The sequence below is a fragment of the Malania oleifera genome, chromosome 1 (assembly GCF_029873635.1).
Source record: "Malania oleifera isolate guangnan ecotype guangnan chromosome 1, ASM2987363v1, whole genome shotgun sequence".
In the NCBI taxonomy this organism is placed as follows: Eukaryota; Viridiplantae; Streptophyta; class Magnoliopsida; order Santalales; family Ximeniaceae; genus Malania; species Malania oleifera.
Genome location: NC_080417.1, coordinates 129,374,691 through 129,382,450, shown reverse-complemented (window position 1 = coordinate 129,382,450; position 7,760 = coordinate 129,374,691). Strand labels below are relative to the sequence as shown.

Sequence of the window (7,760 nt, the reverse complement as noted above, 5' to 3'; positions counted from 1 at the left end):
TAATTTTTTAAAAGAAATGAATACAATAACAAAAAAATTGAAATAATTTACTTTTGAGAATAATAAGACAAAAATGACATCTTACTTCCTAATTACATAAAAAAAATTATTTAAAAAAACTAACTTCCATTTTTTTTCCCAAAATAGAAAATTTGTTTCTAATTTTAATTAATCTTTCATTTTTCCGCTATTCTACTTTTCTTTCGAACCAAATAAGACTAATGGACTGCAATGGAATCTATCATCTCTTCTACCAGCACAGCCCGAAGAGAATTGTATGGGGCAACATCGTTTGGGCTCATTCCATCTCCAAGAACCTCATTAACTGGGTCGCCCTTGACCCGACCATCTACCCATCCAAACCCTTCGATATAAATGGGTGCTGGTCCAGATCTACCACCATCCTCCTGGGCAACAAACTCGTCATCCTCTACACTAGACTCGATTCCCAGAACAGACAAGTCCAAAACTACGTTGTACCCGCTAACCTATCAGACCCGTATCTCCGTGAATGGATCAAACCCGACGACAACCCTCTTGTGGTTCCCACCTTGAACATGAACACGAGCGCGTTCCGTGACCCGACCACAGGCTGGATCGGGTGAGACGAGCATTGGAGAATGGTAGTCGGCAGCCGAAGGAAGCACCGGGGAATGACCTACTTGTACCAAAGCAGAGATTTCGTGAATTGCGTCAAGGCGAAACATCTACTCCACTATACTCCAAAAATCGGAATGTGGGAACGCCCGAATTTTTACCCAGTTGTGCTGCGCGGGCGGCATGGGTTGGACACATCGGTGATGGGAGAACACATGAAACACGTGTTATAATTTTTTTATTTCATTACATTTTTCTTCCATTCCATTATTTCATTCTAATTGTTTTTTGTGCCTAGATTTTTGTACAAGTTTTTTGTTTTGTTTTGTTTTTTTAATCCAAACCAACTTTTGAAAAGTCGGTTAGGTAAGAAATATTTTTAAAATTTTTCTATATAAAATATACATCAAATAATATGTTAAATAATTTTTCCATTCTTAATTATATATTAAATAATTTTTTTATGTAATTAGGAAGTAAAATGTCATTTTTTGTCTTAATATTCCCAAAAGTAAATTATTTCAAATTTTTTTGTTATTGTATTCATTTTTATATGATTTTTTGAAATTAAAAAATTAACTTACTTTTTTTTATTCATTTGAATAATAAATAAAATGTAAAAAATATTTTTGTATTAAATGACACTTAAAAATATATTTTTTTTATAACTTTTTATTTAAATATTAAAATTTGAAAAATAATATATATTTTATTATTATTTAAATTTAAAAAAATTTATGATTCCCACTTTCAAGGGGGAAGGCAGGAGCAGAACTCGGGGGATTTGAAGTAAAAAACTCATTTATTTGGAGCCACATGGGTCTGCTAGTTCACCTCCGTGCATCCCATGCGGGACTCACACGCCAACGGCTACTAATTTCACTCTGCTTCCTATTTGCTAAGTGGGAATTCGTGGGCGACCTAGTTGATGAGGTCCTTGGAGATGGAGTGAGTTCAAACGATGTTACCCCGCACAGCTCCCTTCAGGCTGTACTGGTAGAAGAGATGATAGATTCCATTGTAGTACATTTGTCCTATTTGATTCGAAAGAAAAATAGAATAACGAGAAAAGGAAAGATTAATTACAATTAGAGACAAATTTTCTATTTTGGGTAAAAAATGGAAGTTAGTTTTTTTAAATAATTTTTTTTATGTAATTAGGAAGTAAGATGTCCTTTTGTCTTATTATTTTCAAAAGTAAATTATTTCAATTTTTTTTTGTTTTTGTATTCATTTTTATATAATATTTTGAAATTAAAAAATTAATTTACTTTTTTTAATTCATATGAAAAACAAATAAAAAGTAGAAAATATTTTTTATATTAAATGACCCTAATTTTTTTTTATTTACAAATTTTTATTTAAATCTTAAAATTTTAAAAATACTATATATTTTATTATTATTTAAATTAAAAATAATATATATTTTATTATTTAATTTTGGGTGGGGGGTTGGGATTTGGTTTTTGGAGGGATGACTTTTTAAAAGTCGGTTCTCAATTTTTATTTTTATTTTTTATTTTGGCAGTCAAGAATTATAGCTGACTTTTTTTTTTTTTTTTTAAGCCCAAACCGACTTTTGAAAAGTTGGTTCTTAATTTTTATTTTATTTTATTTTGACAGTCAAGAATTGCGGCTGACTTTTTTTTTTAAAAACCCAAACCAACTTTTAGAAAGTCGGTTGACTACATTTGTGTAAATTTTCTAAATTTCCTACATATTTATGTTTTTTAATTTTTTTTAATAATATTTTGATAAAAAACTCCAGCATTGCCTTTGTGCAGTGGCTGTCAATAAAAAAGCTTCGCGCCTTTCCACACGAAAAAGTGCACGTAACCAAAAAGCTTCACTGTCCTCACTGACAAAGCGAGTCAAGCGACCACTTTCGGTTTCCATTCAGCCTCATCTCTCTCTCTCTCTCTCTCTCTCTCTCTCTCTCTCTCTCTCTCTCTCTCTCTCTCTCTCTCTCTCTCTCTCTCTCCAAACCTTCTCCATACAAGCGGAGGTAGAAGTATGTTGTGGCAGCTCGTGCTGGCTTGATCGGCAAACAGACATTTTCATTGTACGATCTTAAGCTTCTACTTTGCTTTTTATGTGTTGCTATGATCTGTCTCGACCTCGAAAATGCAATTTCTTTTGCATGTATTTCTTGCATATTCAGCTCTTTGCCTTGTCTAGGGTTTAGATTTTTTAGCTTTTGAGTTTTTTTTTTGCCTTTGATGTAGTGGTTTGAGCTGTCATTGTTTGAACGAGCTGGGAGTAAATTCGGAAATTTAGGGTTTTATCTGCTCCGTTCGATTTTCAGGGTGACCTCATTGTAATGTTGTTGCTGTAGCTGTCTTCTTCATTGAATGCGATATTTTAGCTTGCTTGTTGGATGGAGTATGTATGCGTGCATGCATGATGCAATAATCGATTTTCAGAAGGCACAATCACATTTGCCTTGGATTGACTTTGTTGTAGAGGTTACTTTCACATTTTAAAGAAGGTTGAAAGAAAATTTTTATTGGAGGGAGAGAGGATTTTAAGTTTGAAGGGATTCAATTTTGTTTATAACCTAAAACATATTAAAAGTGCCACATGCGTGCTTGTTGCGTTGATAAGTGCCATTTTCTAGTCGATTGGAAATTCAATGAGGATTGAGTTTGAACTTTCATGCTTAGATTAGAGAAGCAAGTTTGAATTGACATAATGGGTCAGCATAAAATATAGGCATTTTAATTTCTAGTTAATTATTATTACAATCCACAAGAATATTTTTTTTTTTTATTAAACATGTATCATAAGTAAAAAATGTATAGATTGCAATAGAAAGATTTTTAGCCAATTCATTATTATTATTATTATATTGTGATTATTATAGATCAGTAGGCTATTATTAAATAGTATATTTAGGAACCAACAGTTCATCCTACAATTTGCATTTAATAGTCATTAATATGTATCAATCAATAAAATTGTTCACTTTCTATACAAAGCAAAGATAATGAAATTTGCCCTCATGGGCATGACGCGGTGAAAAGATATCAGCAGGTAAGAAAGAGTATCATGGGTTTAATTTCAGGTAGATACACTCACGGAACCAGTGGTATCTGTGGATGGTGAGAATTTACTCTGTGAGCCAGTGGAGATCGTGGATGGTGAGAGTTCGTTTTATGAGCCAACGGGGACCGTGAATGGTAATGGAGATGTGTCCCGAGGGTCGGGTTGGCCGAACGTCCAACTGATGCACGGAAGTCAATTCCGCATCCAAACTTAACCTGATCAGGGAGACCTAAGGGGAGGATGTTGATCCGTAAGTTTGGTGTCTCACTAGGGGGTCCGAAGGGATTGTTGGTGGCTGGAGTTCCTATGTAATAAAAAGAAAAAATAACGAAATTCATTTGTTGTACCATTTGAAACATTCATTGTCTTAAACAAGGCATCTTAGTTATTAAAGTTGTAAACTTTTATAGTGGTGATAGACCTCTTTCCTTACTGAAAAAGGAAAGTGGTATTATATTTGCTATAATACATCATTGAAAAAATGTTTATAGTGAATCATCAAGATGTTTTAATGGAGGACAATCAATCCGTTTTTAGTTCAGATATTTCTATTTAATTGTTCAAGAAACAGAAATATTAAGGTAAAAGACACGAACTTCCTTTGAGATTTGGTGAAAAGTCACTATCTTTCCTGGGGTTTTAAAAATTCTAAGAACTTATCCTAAGAATTACAAGGACTTCTACTCAAATTTGTCAAAAAGAGACAAATATATTGTTATAGCTGGAGCCAAAAGACAGCCAGGAGCTGGAGTTGAGTTGAAGATGCGGTCCATTCATAGAGCTGAGTTGGAAAACGCAGTGCATTTATCTCCATTTTATCCCATGATTGTAACTTCCCATGTTTTGATTGATTATGTTTAAATTGTAACTAAATAGTGATTGGAATATCAACCCGTATAAATAGAGGGCTGAGGAATGACACAATAACAGTGAGAAGCTCAGAGAGCAGAGAGAAGAAAGAGGAGGAAGAGAAGGAGAGAGAGTGAGAGTATTGTAATTTTTCGGCGGCGAAATAGTGAATATTTGGTGTGTGCTCCATAGACGTAGGTCGATATTGACCGAACCATGTTAAATTTTTTGTGTTACTTTGATCTGGTTGCTCACAGGTTCCTAACAAGTGGTATTAGAGCCCGGTTGGAGCAGGAAAGCCAGATTGGAAGTGATCCCAAAATCAGAGCTCTATCCAGTGGCTCGAAACTAAGTTTTGAGGCCACCATCGCATTCAGCTCGTCGAGACGAAGAGAACCGTGCATACCCGAGCTCGAATGGAGTCCAGATGAAGCCTCACGTGCCCTCATGTGCCTTGCCGAAGCAGGACACTTCGACACGCGCTGATCACGCGCCGATGACCAGATCCTCACACGCCGCACGCGTTTCACGTGTCTTTCTCACTCGGATCATTTCAACCCGACTCAGTTCACACCTCGACCCAACCCTGCAGATCACTCAGACCCGGATCAACCTGAGAACCGGATCCGACTTGCCGACACAGAATCGGCCACGTCAACATCACTGAGTCAGCCAAAGCAACACCTCAGCAGGAAGGTGCCATGTCAGCGGTGGACCCCATTATCAAGTCAGCAAGTGGGCCCCACTGCCACATAAGCCTCCACGTCAGGAAGTTTGACCAAGGTTTAACCAGGTTTTACCAAACTTTGATTGAGCTTTTCAGAGTCATTTGGGTTTTTCGAGTGACTTGAACCATTTTTAGGGTTTTTGATCGTTCCGGATCCAACCGCACTATCCATTTTAGCTAATTCCATCTCTAAATTAGTGAATTGAGATGAAGAACGAAAAGAGCTCAAAAATCAAAATGTTCAATGGCAACAATTTCAGTTTCTAGAAGATGCAGATAGAAGATTATTTGTTTGGGAAAGAATTGCACTTACCGTTGAATGGTAAGCCAACATCCATGAACGAGAATGAGTGGGAGTTGCTTGATCGAAAAGCCCTCGGAGCCATCAGAATGTTGTTGTCGAAATTTGTGGTGTTCAATATCAAGCATATAACATCCACCAAGTCTCTTATGGATGCGCTCTCTAATATGTACAAGCAGCCTTCAACCGCAAACAAGGTACATCTCATGGAAAGACTATTTACGATGAGCATGTCTGTAGGTGAAAGTTTTAGCATGCATTTGAATAATTTCAATGAGTTGTCTGATCAACTCGCCTCAATCGGGATAACGTTTGATAATGAGATTTGGGCCCTATGGATTCTCAGTCATTTGCCTGAAAGTTGGAATGGTGTCGTTACTGCCATCAATAGCTCCGCAGGAAAATCGAAGCTTGTATATGATGAAGTCGTCAGCATGATTTTGACGGAGGAAATAAGAATGCAGTCGAACCATGGCTCCACTTCGAGTTCAGCCTTGAACATGGAGAGTCAAGGCAGAGGAAGCAGGCATGGACGATCAAACAACCACGGCAGATCTAGGCCCATGCAGTCTAAATCCAGAAATCCCAGAGGTACTCAAGATACTAGTTCTCAAAGCATAAAAGTTATTGAGTGTTGGAACTGTGGAAAGACTGGTCATTACAAGAACTAGTGCAGAAGTCAAAAGAAAGAATTCGAGACGAGGGCAAAGACAGAAGCAAATATTGCTTCCGAGAATGATGAGATGTTGATCTGCTCTTTGGAGAGCAAGCAGGAGTCTTGGGTCTTAGACTCTGAAGCCTCATTTCATGCCACATGCTGCAGAGATTACCTATAGGAGTACACACCAGGTAATTTTGATAAGGTGTACCTTAGCAACGATCAACTTAGCGACGTAACCGGTAAGGGAGTTGTGAAGATCAATATAAACGAATCAGTATGGAAACTGAAGGATGTCAGGTATATTTCAGACTTGAGAAAGAATTTGATCTCACTTGGTCAGCTGGCAGATGAGGGATACATGACGAAATTCATTGGCGATGAATGGAAAGTTTCAAAGGGAGTACTAACGATTGGGCGAGGTAAGAAAAGCGGAACACTTTTTTTAACCTGCAATGCCTCCATGTCTATTTCAGTTGCTGCAAGAAATGACGACAGCAACATCTGACACCAACGACTTGGTCACATGAGCGAGAAGGGACTCAGGGTGATGCACTCAAAGCAAAATTTGAGTGGTCTACAGTTAGTGTAGATTGACATGTGTGAGGATTGTATAGTCGAGAAACAGAAGAGGGTTTGTAGTGACCCGAAGAATAATAACATTTTAATAATAAAAGGGAGAGAAAATATATACAGAAACAGAAGGAGGCCGTAGACTTCATCGACGACATTGCATTTTGGAGATAATATTAAATAATTATGGTTGCGGGAAATTGCCAAACTTCGTCGACGAACACAGGGTTTCGTCGACGAAGGCTTTAAGGATTTCGTCGACGAATACAGGGCTTCGTCAATGAGAAAGTACCGAGAGGGGTTCTGAGACAGCCTGAATTTCTTCGACGAATACAGGGCTTCGTCAACGAATTTAATGAAGGATTCGTCGACAAATACGGAAGTATAATAATGGGAAAACTGGGATTTTTATCATTTTTCTCGCCGCTCTCTCTCTCCTTTCTCTCTCTCCTATGACTCTCTCTCCCTTCTCTCTTTGTTTTCGGCCCCACCAGTCGCCGGATCGATGATCCAAAGCTACCACGAGGCTCCTGGTGGAATTCTCTACAAGTTTTCCGGAGCGGATCGTCGAGAAAATGAAGTTGGATTTCATCCCAAATTTAGGGTTAGGTCTTTTATTGAGTTTTTGACTTTCTGGAAGTTATAGGAAATGATGTAGATTAAGAAATACTGATGTTTTGCTCTAGGACGTTGTGTTTTCAGGATGTTGAGTTAGGAATCCTACGAGTATAAAACCAGATTTTTATAGGGGCTTTTCAAAGTAGAGGTAAGAGAAATATGCTATGCTAAGAGTTTTTGTAATGATATTAGAGAATTTATAGATGCATAACTACACCATTTTACTATACAGAATTTTCAAAATATGAGTTTGAAACAGTATTTGTTTAGAATATGAGTTTAAATGCTTGTGTGGCCTGAGTAGATTTTTACGAAATGAAGAAATTTATACAGTTATTATAATATATCATACTATACTGAATTGAGGGACGGGCGATACGTAACGCCTCAAT

At 37.1% G+C, this 7,760-nt stretch overlaps 1 pseudogene; it reads left to right on the top strand.

Annotated features, from left to right (window-relative positions):
* The first annotated feature begins 221 nt into the window (after window positions 1–221).
* Window positions 222–4,977, top strand: LOC131148983 (beta-fructofuranosidase, insoluble isoenzyme 1-like; annotated as a pseudogene).
* Window positions 4,978–7,760: the final 2,783 nt, after the last annotated feature.